Source organism: Microtus pennsylvanicus, chromosome 8, assembly GCF_037038515.1.
Source record: "Microtus pennsylvanicus isolate mMicPen1 chromosome 8, mMicPen1.hap1, whole genome shotgun sequence".
NCBI lineage: Eukaryota > Metazoa > Chordata > Mammalia > Rodentia > Cricetidae > Microtus > Microtus pennsylvanicus.
This window is the reverse complement of record NC_134586.1, coordinates 1890920-1902500: the sequence shown is the minus strand read 5'-3', so window position 1 is coordinate 1902500 and position 11581 is coordinate 1890920. Positions and strand designations below refer to the sequence as shown.

At 44.1% G+C, this 11581-nt stretch overlaps 1 protein-coding gene across 1 annotated transcript in view; it reads left to right on the top strand.

The window, feature by feature from the left end:
* The window catches only part of Far2 (fatty acyl-CoA reductase 2), a 116627-nt gene that overhangs the window by 48313 nt on the left and 56733 nt on the right, over positions 1-11581 (top strand). The gene's annotated exons all lie outside the window — the stretch shown is intronic.

Here is an 11581-nt window from a genome sequence, read left to right as displayed (position 1 = left end):
CTCTGACCTCCACATGCATGCTATGGCATGCAACAGTCAGACCTGCACAAAACAGAACGCGATATTGAAAAGGAATATCTGAGATGGGTTTGATAATGCGTCACCATCAGCATCATTTGGCAGGTGTTGCCTTCAGGGCTGCTGGTGGCTTCACCCGTGTGCCCTGTGCTGCAAGCCTCTCACTAACTGCTTTCTTTCCACATGTGAGGTCAAACCTTACTGGCTTTTTCCCCTGTGGGAAGGGACTAGGCCATGATGGAGCCTTAGACTCACCATGTGAATGAATGCATGTATGCCTGCTGGCACTAACCCACGCCTAAATCTTGACTGTTCATTTGGTTGGTTGGGCTTTTTATTTGTTTGGTTTGGTTTGGTTTGGTTTGGGGAAAGCTTTGGAGACAGGGTTTCTTTACATAGCCCTGGCTGTCCTGGAACTCACTCTGTAGACCAGGCTGGCCTCAAACTCACAGAGATCCTCCTGTCTCTGCCTCCTGAGTGCTGGGATTAGAGGTGTGCGCCAGAACTGCCCTAACCAGTTGTTTGGTTTTTTTTTATATTATTATTATTTCAAAGATAGAACCTTCCTTAATAAACTTTGTTTCTTTAAAATTTAGCGAGAGAATAAATTTCCTTCTTGCCAGTCAAGGAACTGACATACATTCTAGATGTATTCTCCTTGTGTTCACAAATCACTTCTACCTCACCTTCAAGTGACACTGGGAAAAATCACTTTACAACTTATTTACATCTGTTCTTCAACTCAGACTTCCTGTTTGCTGGACAGATGTGCAAACCCTCTGTGTCCTCCTGTGCATAATGCTGCTGGTCAGTATCCTCCACAGTGTGTGTTCAGAGCAGATTCTGTGTGTGTGTATGTGTGTGTGTGTGTGTATGTGTGTGATCAGTACACTCTGCGGTGTGTGTGGTCAGTACAGATTCTGTGTGTGTGTGTGATCAGTACACTCTGTGGTGTGTGTGGTCAGTACAGATTCTGCATGTGTGTGTGTATGATCAGTACTCTCTGCAGTGTGTGTGCTCAGTACAGATTCTGTGTGTGTGTGCATGTGTAATCAGTACACTCTGCAGTGTGTGTGTTCAGAGCAGATTGTGTGTGTGTGTGTGTGTGTGATCAGTACTCTCTGCAGTGTGTGTGCTCAGTACAGATTCTGTGTTGTGTGCATGTGTGATCAGTACACTCTGTGGTGTGTGTGTTCAGAGCAGATTGTGTGTGTGCATATGTGATCAGTACACTCTGTGGTGTGTGTGTTCAGTACAGATTGTGCATGTATGTGTATGCACATGTGTGCATATGTGTGTATGGTCAAAAGACTCTACAGTGTGATCGGTACAGATTATGCATGCATGTGTGCATGCATATGTGTGTTCAGTAGCAGATTTTGTGTGTATGTGTATAATATTTAGACTTCATTTGTATTTGTGTGTGTGTGTATATATATACATATATATAAAAGTTTTTATGTATACATGTGTGTATATTGTGTATCTTTGTGTATGTAGGACTGGAGAGATGGCTCAGTGGTTAAGAGCACTGCCTATTTTTCCAAAGGTCCTGAGTTCAATTCCCACAAACCACATGGTGGCTCACAGCCATCTCTAATGAGATCTGGTGCCCTCTTGAGGAAGAGACCTGGTCAGTCATCCTCATCAACTTAGACCATGAAACCCAAATGGACAAATTCAACAGAACCGACATATATATGAGCTACCCATGTATGCTTCAGCATTGCCAGGGCATAAATTTCATTTTTCATTTCATTCATATGTGTGCATAAATATATATGTGATCAGTAGACACTGCATGTATATGAATGTGTGCATGTGTTTGTGTGTGTGTGTGTATGTGTGTGTGTGTGTGTAAGAGAAGAGAGACGGAGGGAGAGAGAGATCAATAGACTTGGGTGTGTGTTTGACTATTTCCAAATGTCACTCTTTGGATTTTGATATTATAAGAAAATGGTTTAGTTCATCTTTTGTTAGTGGCTGTAGTAATAATGTAGTATCTTATGAAGCACATCATCTGGCTAGAAACCTATCACAGCCTGAAACTGTAAGTTCATGTAAAGGAGGAAAGTACGAGTCAGATTCTATTTCCATTTCCCCAATGAATTATTCAATCTCCTAAAATAATGTAGCTAGTGTCTTGGGCTGGATGTCCTATATTTAGCTATATTTAGAACAAGGAGACGATGCCTTCCTTCCCTCGACTCATGAGGAGGTTAGGAGCTGATGGTATGTGTTATTAAGGTGCCCCATGAATTAAAGTTCAGTTGTCTCCGTAGTAAATAGAAATGCCCTGTCTACCCAGAGAAATTAATGCTTGATTTTTTTGCAAATAACTTGTTTGCAAAAGATATATTATGGATTGCTTGAATTATCTTATAACTTGATTTACTATCAAATTAAAATTTAACCATAGTTATTTTAATATGAAAATGTTTTGTGTTAGCCTTTTCTTTTTTAAAATGAAACACAAAGCTTCAATTTTCTGTTTAAAATGTCTATTACAAATTCCAAGACAAAGCATCAAAGCAGATGGTACAGACGGTTCTCCTTTAGTGACATGTAATCAAACCACACGAATGAACTCACTGCTCAACCCATGGGGTGATAATGGACCTGATTAAAGAGTCCCCTCTGGCTTTTGTTAGAATACAGACTAAACTTTTCTGAAAGACGCTAATGTGATTATGATTTTTAAATCTCCTTAAACAAAATCGAAAGCTTTTATTGGGACATGACATAATCTATAAGTCACTCAAAGCCATAGAAATGTTTTTAAGAATCTAGGCAGAGACATTTGGTAGCTATTTACTACAGCACTTGACTTGAATGACTGTATTATATACTGTGGCATAATATGGGACTCCGTGTCCTACAATTGCTTAACATGGTGCTTGTGACCACATGTGATATTGAAGGAGATCCAACTTTAAATAGACTTCTCTATTATTTCCATAAATGTACTCTCGTTCTAACCAGAATGCAGGCTGTGCATGTTTTTCCACTTACAATTTCAACGTTTTAAAATATTGTTAATTACTGTACATCTGTTTTTAATAGACTTGTAACATTTCACCTCGTGATCAAACCGACTGCTTTAGTTTCCTGTTGTGCGCTTTTGCTAGCCTTTTCCTGCGTGACAAGCAAGACCATGAAGAAGAAAGATGAAAATTTTAGAAAAAATAGAATTCTACAGCACCTGAGACAAACCTTCATGTCCCAGGGAATGGAGAAAGAGTCTAAGCCTGAGTGGAGGGAAGAAAGGCACCAGGAGTAGGTAAAACTGTAGCCTCATAATGGTACTCTTTCCCCAATTACCCTATGTCTGTGGGGGAGATGCCCCTGGCTGTCACAGAAAGATGGAGAGTCATTTTCACTTGGTCTGAGTGAAAACATATTTTACAAATCTGTTGTTGACATAACCTTTCTTTGCCCTAATGAGGAGTCTTTAAGAAAAGGCCACCCCAAAACATGGAGATTAAGAAATCTCTTCCTCTGGCTATCGAGAATACATATATTTTCATGAAGCTACTGGGAATGGCTGCCTGTGATCTGATCTTGAAATAGGAAACTTATGTCTAAAATCCATGGCTTCTATTGCTGCCCTAAAAGTAAAAGAAATGTGCCCTCTCAGGAAAAACTTCCAACCTAGTGCCCTGTTTCCAATGCATTCTTGCTGTCCCATCTGTTCCCTAAAACCTTAACCTCCTTCTCCCCTTGACGGCTCCATAACATGACAGTGACCTCTGTCATTGTCTGTTCTGTTCTAGCATTGGTAATGACATACGTAATCTTCCATACACTTAGAATATCCTCTTCTCACACTTTACTGTTGTCCTCATATGCTGGCCCCCAATATGCACCAAGCCCTAACTCATCCCAGATCCCCAGTCTGAGATTCTGCCTTTTACACTTCTCCACCTGTATCCCTTGCCAGAGCTGAAGGTACAATATCCAGACAGCCTTTCCATACAATATCCAGACAGCCTTTCCATACAATATCCAGACAGCCTTTCCATACAACACCCAGACAGAGCCTTTCCATACAACATCCAGACAGAGCCTTTCCATACAACATCCAGACAGACAGAGCCTTTCCATACAACATCCAGACAGACAGAGCCTTTCCATACAACATCCAGACAGAGCCTTTCCATACAACGTCCAGACAGACAGAGCCTTCCCATACAACATCCAGACAGAGCCTTTCCATACAACATCCAGACAGACAGAGCCTTCCCATACAACATCCAGACAGAGCCTTTCCATACAACATCCAGACAGAGCCTTTCCATACAACATCCAGACAGAGCCTTTCCATACAACGTCCAGACAGAGCCTTTCCATACAACATCCAGACAGAGCCCTTCCATACAACATCCAGACAGAGCCTTTCCATACAACGTCCAGACAGAGCCCTTCCATACAACACCCAGACAGAGCCTTTCCATACAACGTCCAGACAGAGCCTTTCCATACAACACCCAGACAGAGCCTTTCCATACAACGTCCAGACAGAGCCTTTCCATACAACATCCAGACAGAGCCTTTCCATACAACACCCAGACAGAGCCTTTCCATACAACATCCAGACAGAGCCTTTCCATACAACACCCAGACAGAGCCCTTCCATACAACACCCAGACAGAGCCTTTCCATACAACATCCAGACAGAGCCCTTCCATACAACATCCAGACAGAGCCTTTCCATACAACATCCAGACAGACAGAGCCTTCCCATACAACATCCAGACAGAGCCTTTCCATACAACATCCAGACAGAGCCTTTCCATACAACATCCAGACAGACAGAGCCTTTCCATACAACATCCAGACAGAGCCTTTCCATACAACATCCAGACAGAGCCCTTCCATACAACATCCAGACAGAGCCTTTCCATACAACGTCCAGACAGAGCCCTTCCATACAACACCCAGACAGAGCCTTTCCATACAACATCCAGACAGAGCCCTTCCATACAACATCCAGACAGAGCCTTTCCATACAACGTCCAGACAGAGCCTTTCCATACAACATCCAGACAGAGCCTTTCCATACAACACCCAGACAGAGCCTTTCCATACAACATCCAGACAGAGCCTTTCCATACAACACCCAGACAGAGCCCTTCCATACAACACCCAGACAGAGCCTTTCCATACAACATCCAGACAGAGCCCTTCCATACAACATCCAGACAGAGCCTTCCCATACAACATCCAGACAGAGCCTTTCCATACAACATCCAGACAGAGCCTTTCCATACAACATCCAGTCAGAGACTTTCCTCACAACCCTGCCAATGTCTTATCACCAAGACTGCCTTTCAGTCACTCTTTCCTTCTCAAGCGTGACAGTCAGTTGGTATTGCCTCACGGTGAAGAAGATATTGGCTCTGCCGGAGTTGTACTTGGGTTTGAGTTCCATCATGCTTTCAATAGCCGAATGCCTCCAGCGTGTGTTTTAACGTCAGAGACCTACTATGGATCTAAACAGCCATGTAAGAGGGCTGAGTAGCTGGCCGAATGCCTCCAGCGTGTGTTTTAACGTCAGAGACCTACTGTGGATCTAGACAGCCATGTAAGAGGGCTGAGTAGCTGGCCGAATGCCTCCAGCGTGTGTTTTAACGTCAGAGACCTACTGTGGATCTAAACAGCCATGTAAGAGGGCTGAGTAGCTGGCACACAATATGTATAATGAGCAATTGTCACTTTTGCTTTGTGCTGTAATTTTTTTTCATTCTTTGTTCATCCCACACAATGACAGCTGGGTTTTCATTCTTTCTTGCCTAACAATGGCAATAATGTACTAATTGCTCCTTCCTCCTTGTGTCCCTCTTTCTATGTGCCATGCATCACACATCAGTTTCTCCTCCAAACATAGATGACCCAAGACTCCCCTACTCAGAAGCATTTGTTGTCCCCCTTATGGTCTAACAAAGGCGAGAACCCTCTGCCCCGAATCACCATAGCTATAAACAAGCAGAACTGTCTCATGATACTTGGTATTGAAATAGCGTTTCTCTGGGTAAAACCAACACAGAAAACATACAATAGAAACTTTAAAGGTTGTTGAACATCCACAGGAACACAAGTCAGGGCAGATATGATCACGGGTGTGCACATCCTCTGCTTGGTTGGCCATGTCCCTCACACCATCGCCTTCAATGTCTTCTTCACAGCCTTCACCATCGCCTCACACCATCACCTTCAATGTCTTCTTCTCTGTCACACTGAACTGTCTCCAACCTTCGTATGTTGAAGGTCTCGAAATAAGCCATTCATCTGACTTCACCAAGCTGTTTTCAGATAGGCCCAGGGAGGCCATGGCAAGAATTTTCTAGAATCAATCATCTGGAAGAAAACATCAAAGTGACTCAGACTGAAAATACATATAATACAACATTCCACTCCTTAATTACTCTTTTAACTCCTTGGCTCAGATTTTCCCTTATATTGTCTTCACAAATTTTGTGAAGTTTGAGGGTAATAAACCACACGTGAGCATAGCTCATCCTCAAGGCCATAGATTCCTGCCTCAATATTTCAGCCTGTTCTACTCCACGGTAATTCTCTTCTGGGGATCTTGAAGAGCGTGCTCCCTCAGCGATCTTACTCAGAATGACACTCAGTGGCTGCATATCTACTTGTTGGCTTCAAGTAGCCTATCAAGTAGTGTTGTTGAGTTTTATATCATCAAGGACCTCCTTCAGGCCATCCCCTTTTGGGCTCACTGCATCCACAGAAGGCTCTGGTGTTGGGTTTTATATCGTCAAGAACCTCCTTCAGGCCATCCCTCTTAGGGCTCACTGCATCCACAGAAGGCTCTGGTGATCGGCAGTCTCCTGTTTCTCTTGTGTGTGCCACTGCAGCCGTGAGACTCAAAGGTCAGGATGCTTTTAAACCCCTGTTAACCCCACCGCTGCTCTTTGCTCCCCATTGCTTCATGGACACCGAAGCCAATAGGAAATGGCAGGACAGGAAAGAGATAACTCCTTCTTTCCACACCACTCACACTGCATTTCAGGCTGATCCCTGGCATCTTTGTCCTTAAAATATGTAAGCAAGGAAGGCCATTGTTCTCCTACCGTGCTCCAAATGTCTCAAGCTCACATAACGCAGGAGAGCTAGCCCTATCAAAGAGCTGGCTTCTGTATGATGCAAATCACTCTTGGGGGTTCCAGTAGCTTGCAGGAAGGACAGAAGTCAGCAGTTAGAGAGGTTGACTGCTAATCAGCCATGTGTTCAAATGAAAGGGACCGTAACATTCTGTCTAAATGAGGGCGGGGTGGGAGCAGACACTTAAAACACATTTTTACAAACCATTGATGAGAGTAATCTAGAGTGAGAATCCAGAAATGAGTGGCAGCAACCCTGGGCACACAGAGGAGGCAGCAGAGGTGACTAGACAGGACAGGAGAGTGTCCACTGACTGCAGGTACAAAGTCACACTGGAGGCAGAAGCCCGTGACAAAACAGGGCAGATTTACCACTAAAGATGTCCAAGGCAGACAGCAGTTAAACTTACTGAAGCCTCCCCACCTCGGTGCAGCTCAGATCTTTGTTGGCCACAAGGTATAGGGGCCCAGACTTGAAATCCCAGGACTCTGTAGGCTGAGGCAAGAGAATTGCCATGAGGTCAGCGTTAGCCTGAGCTACACCTTTTTTCAAGGCCAATCCGGTCTACAGATTGTCCCAAAATACAAAAACAACATCAAAGGTCCTATTGAGGTTGCTGTGAAGAACCTCTTGCTAGCTGTCCAACAGAAGGCAAGTGCACCACCATCTCTGGCACCAACACATGTTCTAGCACACACACAGGGCTAGGCAAGCTATATACCCTCTCCACGACATCCCGATTCTGGGAGGACTTGGGGAGTTTGTTCGCTTTTTGGAGTTTCAATAGTTTTGTTTTTTAAATGACATTTATTGACTTGTCTGTATTGTGGGGGTGGGGCGGGATGCGTGTGGATGCGTGTGTGGAGGCAATCATGCCACAGTGCATGTGTGGAGGTCAGAAGGCAACCTGTGGGAGTCGATGCTCTCCTTCTACTCACTGAGTCCTGGGTGTTGATTCAGGTCAGCAGGCTTGGCAGCAAGGCACCTTTGCCCGCTGAGCTGTCTCGTCAGTCAGGGCTCCCGGCTAGTTTTCAGTGAGTCAACAGAAATAGCTCATAAAAGACCCAATTGGTAAAATTCATGGGCAAGCTCTTTAAAATAAGTGTTGGAAAATGTTAAAGAAATTAAAGGAAAAGAAACAAAAGTGATTTAAAGTGCAAAGAACTCAAACAGAGAAAGAGAACTAAGGAGGCTTGGGAGAGGAGAGAATGAGTTCTGTAGACTAGATAACAAATCTCCAAAACAGAGGTTGGCTTGAGAGTGTGTCATCACAGGAGAAAAGGGCGTGTAAAGCCAAAGATAAGATATGCCAACAGAAATTATCCAAGCGGAGGCACAAGAAGAGAGAGAAACAGAACATAAAACTCAATGAGACTCAAGAAGCAAATGCAGAGATAGTCTAACTTAAAGTCTTGCGGTGGGAAAGTGGGGAGCAGGAAAAAGACAAGGAGTAAGAAATATTTTAAACGGACCTAGAACATGGATAGAGAATAAAAATAGAGAAATCTAAAGGAGCTTAAGAAAAGAACACATTCAGGAAAGTCACTGCAACGTTAAAAACAGTGGAAATCACAATGTGATGGAAGAGGATCACTAAAACACAGCTCTAAAGATATTTCTGATTGGAAATTAAATTAACCCTTTAAGCTCTCATCCGTTACACTGCCTCACCTTTTTCTTCAATGGACTTCCATCGTCAGAAGTCTCTGCTGTAGGAAGCATTTGCTGCCTTCATGCTTTCCTATGAGCAGAAACTACTATTCTTTAAACAGGACGGCTTTAAGAAATCTAATAGACTCCAATAGAAGCCATGCTCTATGAGGACAGGAACCCGGGTCCCACCATGCCTCAGGATACCAACAATAACACAGATTAATTCACTCAGAGCTCAAACGCGGTGATGCTTTTTCCCCTGGTAATTTACAAAGATGTAACTCTGAACAGACGAGAAAGAAAATGAAGAGGAACAATTAAAGTCCATTGCAATTTACCCTGTTAGGGACCATGGTTGAGTTAGTTCCTTCACTGGGCATGAAGCTATCTGTGAACCAGCTCCTGCATTCTCAAAGACAAGGCAGAGGACAGTTATGGCTTCCTTTGCTTTCTTTTATTCTAAAGGCTTTAATATTTCTTACAATTCAGACACAGAAAGCTCTTCCTTTCAGAAGTTGAAAAATCAAATTAAAAACACAAGCATTCGTCTCAAATTTAGAAACATTTCTCTTCCTTTGGTGCCTAAGTATGTCCTGAAAATCAAAAGAATGTTCTAGTGAGGGGCTTGGAAGTTGGCCCAGCAAGAAGAGCACTTGCTGCACAAGCACAGAGACCTGAGTTCAGATCCCCAGCACGTACGTAGAACACTGATCTTGGAAGGGCGTGCCTTTAATCCCAGCAGTGGGGAGACAGAATCCTAGGAGCTCTTGAGCAAGCTAACCCAGCCCATTCATTGGTGGGTTCCAATTTCAGTGAAAGACCCTATCTGAAAAAGATGGAGAGAAATCTAGGAAGATACACAAATTCCACCTCTGGTTCACACACATACACACACACACACACGCACACGCACACACACACACACAATCACAAACGATACAGGTGTGTACACGTGAAGTAGAGTGCTCACAGATCATGGTAATCCCTGAGTCTTATACAGGCGTAATCTAAACTCAGCTGAGGCTGACAGCTAAGCTTTTGTCCTCGGTGAAGGACATCAGACACACAGAGAGAGCAGCAAACACAGAAGACAGCCATACAGAGAAGTTGAACAAGCCTGGGCTAACGGGTTGGTCTCTTCCCATACAGTGAAGTTGAGCAAGCCTGGGCTAAGTATCCACATGCACAGAGGAAGGCTTGGTTTGCTGTGGTGGGAGTGGAGCACTTCCCAGTGCTTTGCTCTGAGTCTCTGTGGCTATAGCTGGAGACTCGACACTGTCTAAGCTCCATGCCCAGGACTTTGAACCAACTACAGGAGCTTCTTTCAGGAAAGCGGTGCAGGGTCTTACCAGCTGAAATGTTCACGACCCAGAGGAAAATCTTTTATAGCAATTAATGCAAATGCACGTTTTTCTATTCATTGATATTCTCTCATTTTTCTTTTCTTCTCTCTCTCTCTGTCTCCCCTCTCTCCATCTCCCTCCATCCCCTCCCCCCCACCTGCTATGATTTAAGAATCTGAAGTATTCTGGACACGAAGCTATCGTTTTGAATAGAAAAACACAAATACCATTATTCTTTATGATTCCTTCTTCTCTAAAAGGTATTTCAAGCTGAGCGGAAATGCAACTCAGCTCCCTCATGCAGTTGCTTTCTTCTCAAATTAAAAAAACTGTTTAAGGCAATTGATTTCCTTCAAAACGATCCAATTCACAGTCAGCTTTTTCTCCCTGTTCTAGGCATGAGGTTGAGGATGGAGAGAGAGAGCTCATTACAATTACCACCAGGGTTAGAAAACGAACCCCTACCAGGGTCAACCTGAGTTAACCATAAAACATTTATTATTTTGTGTTTGAGACAAGGCCTCATTTAGTCCAGGCTGGTCTCGAAGTTGTTACGCAGCCAAGGCCAGCTTTGAGCTCCTCATCTGTCTCCAAGACCTGTTATTTTCTGTGAAAAATACAACTGCAGATGAATTCTTGGGATCCCTTACATCCCGTGTGCTGGCTGCTGTCCTCTGCCACTCTTCCCTCCATCGCCCCCCAGAGAAAATCTGTCTGGACATCACAAGCTCCCCTAACCTTAATCCATTTCCCCGTTGCCCTGTGTACAGAATCAATCTTATCTCAGGCACCCTGGTATCTTGACTTTTTTTGATTACTAAAGTGGAATTGTTCTAAAACTTGTCCAAGACTCTTACAATAGTTGAGAGTGGATTCCAGTTCAAGTACAAACAGACAGCTGGACCCATGGAGGCAGCAGGGAGAGATGGGAAGCTGATGAGATATCAAGGAGGATGGTTTGGGAAAATAAACCTCTTTAGATGTCAAGAGCACCTAGCGGCATTTGTGCTAAGACGAGGTTCGGAGGACAGTGCAGGAGCTCGGTCAGTGACGAGTCTTTGAAGGCTCGCCCACTCCTGAGGCTCACGTAAGGATACTAGATGTGGAGCTGGGATGATGGGAATGGCAATGCATTAGCTGTGTAAAGCACCAGGACCTGAGTTCCACCCCCAGAACCCAGGACAAACATCCAGCACAGTTGCCTATGCTGTGATCCCAGCCCTGGAGAGGCAGACACAAGGGAACACTGGAGCTTGCCGGCCAGCCTAGCCCAAACAGTGAGTTCCAGGCCATCAAGGTGAGAAGACACGGATCAATAACCCTCCGGCCTCCACAGGCTTGTGGGCACTCCTGCAAACCCAGGTGCACCTGCAGCACACGTTCACCCTAAAATCGCAAGAGGTAGGGCCCCTATTTTTTCTTTTTGTTTGTTTGTTTTTTTAAAC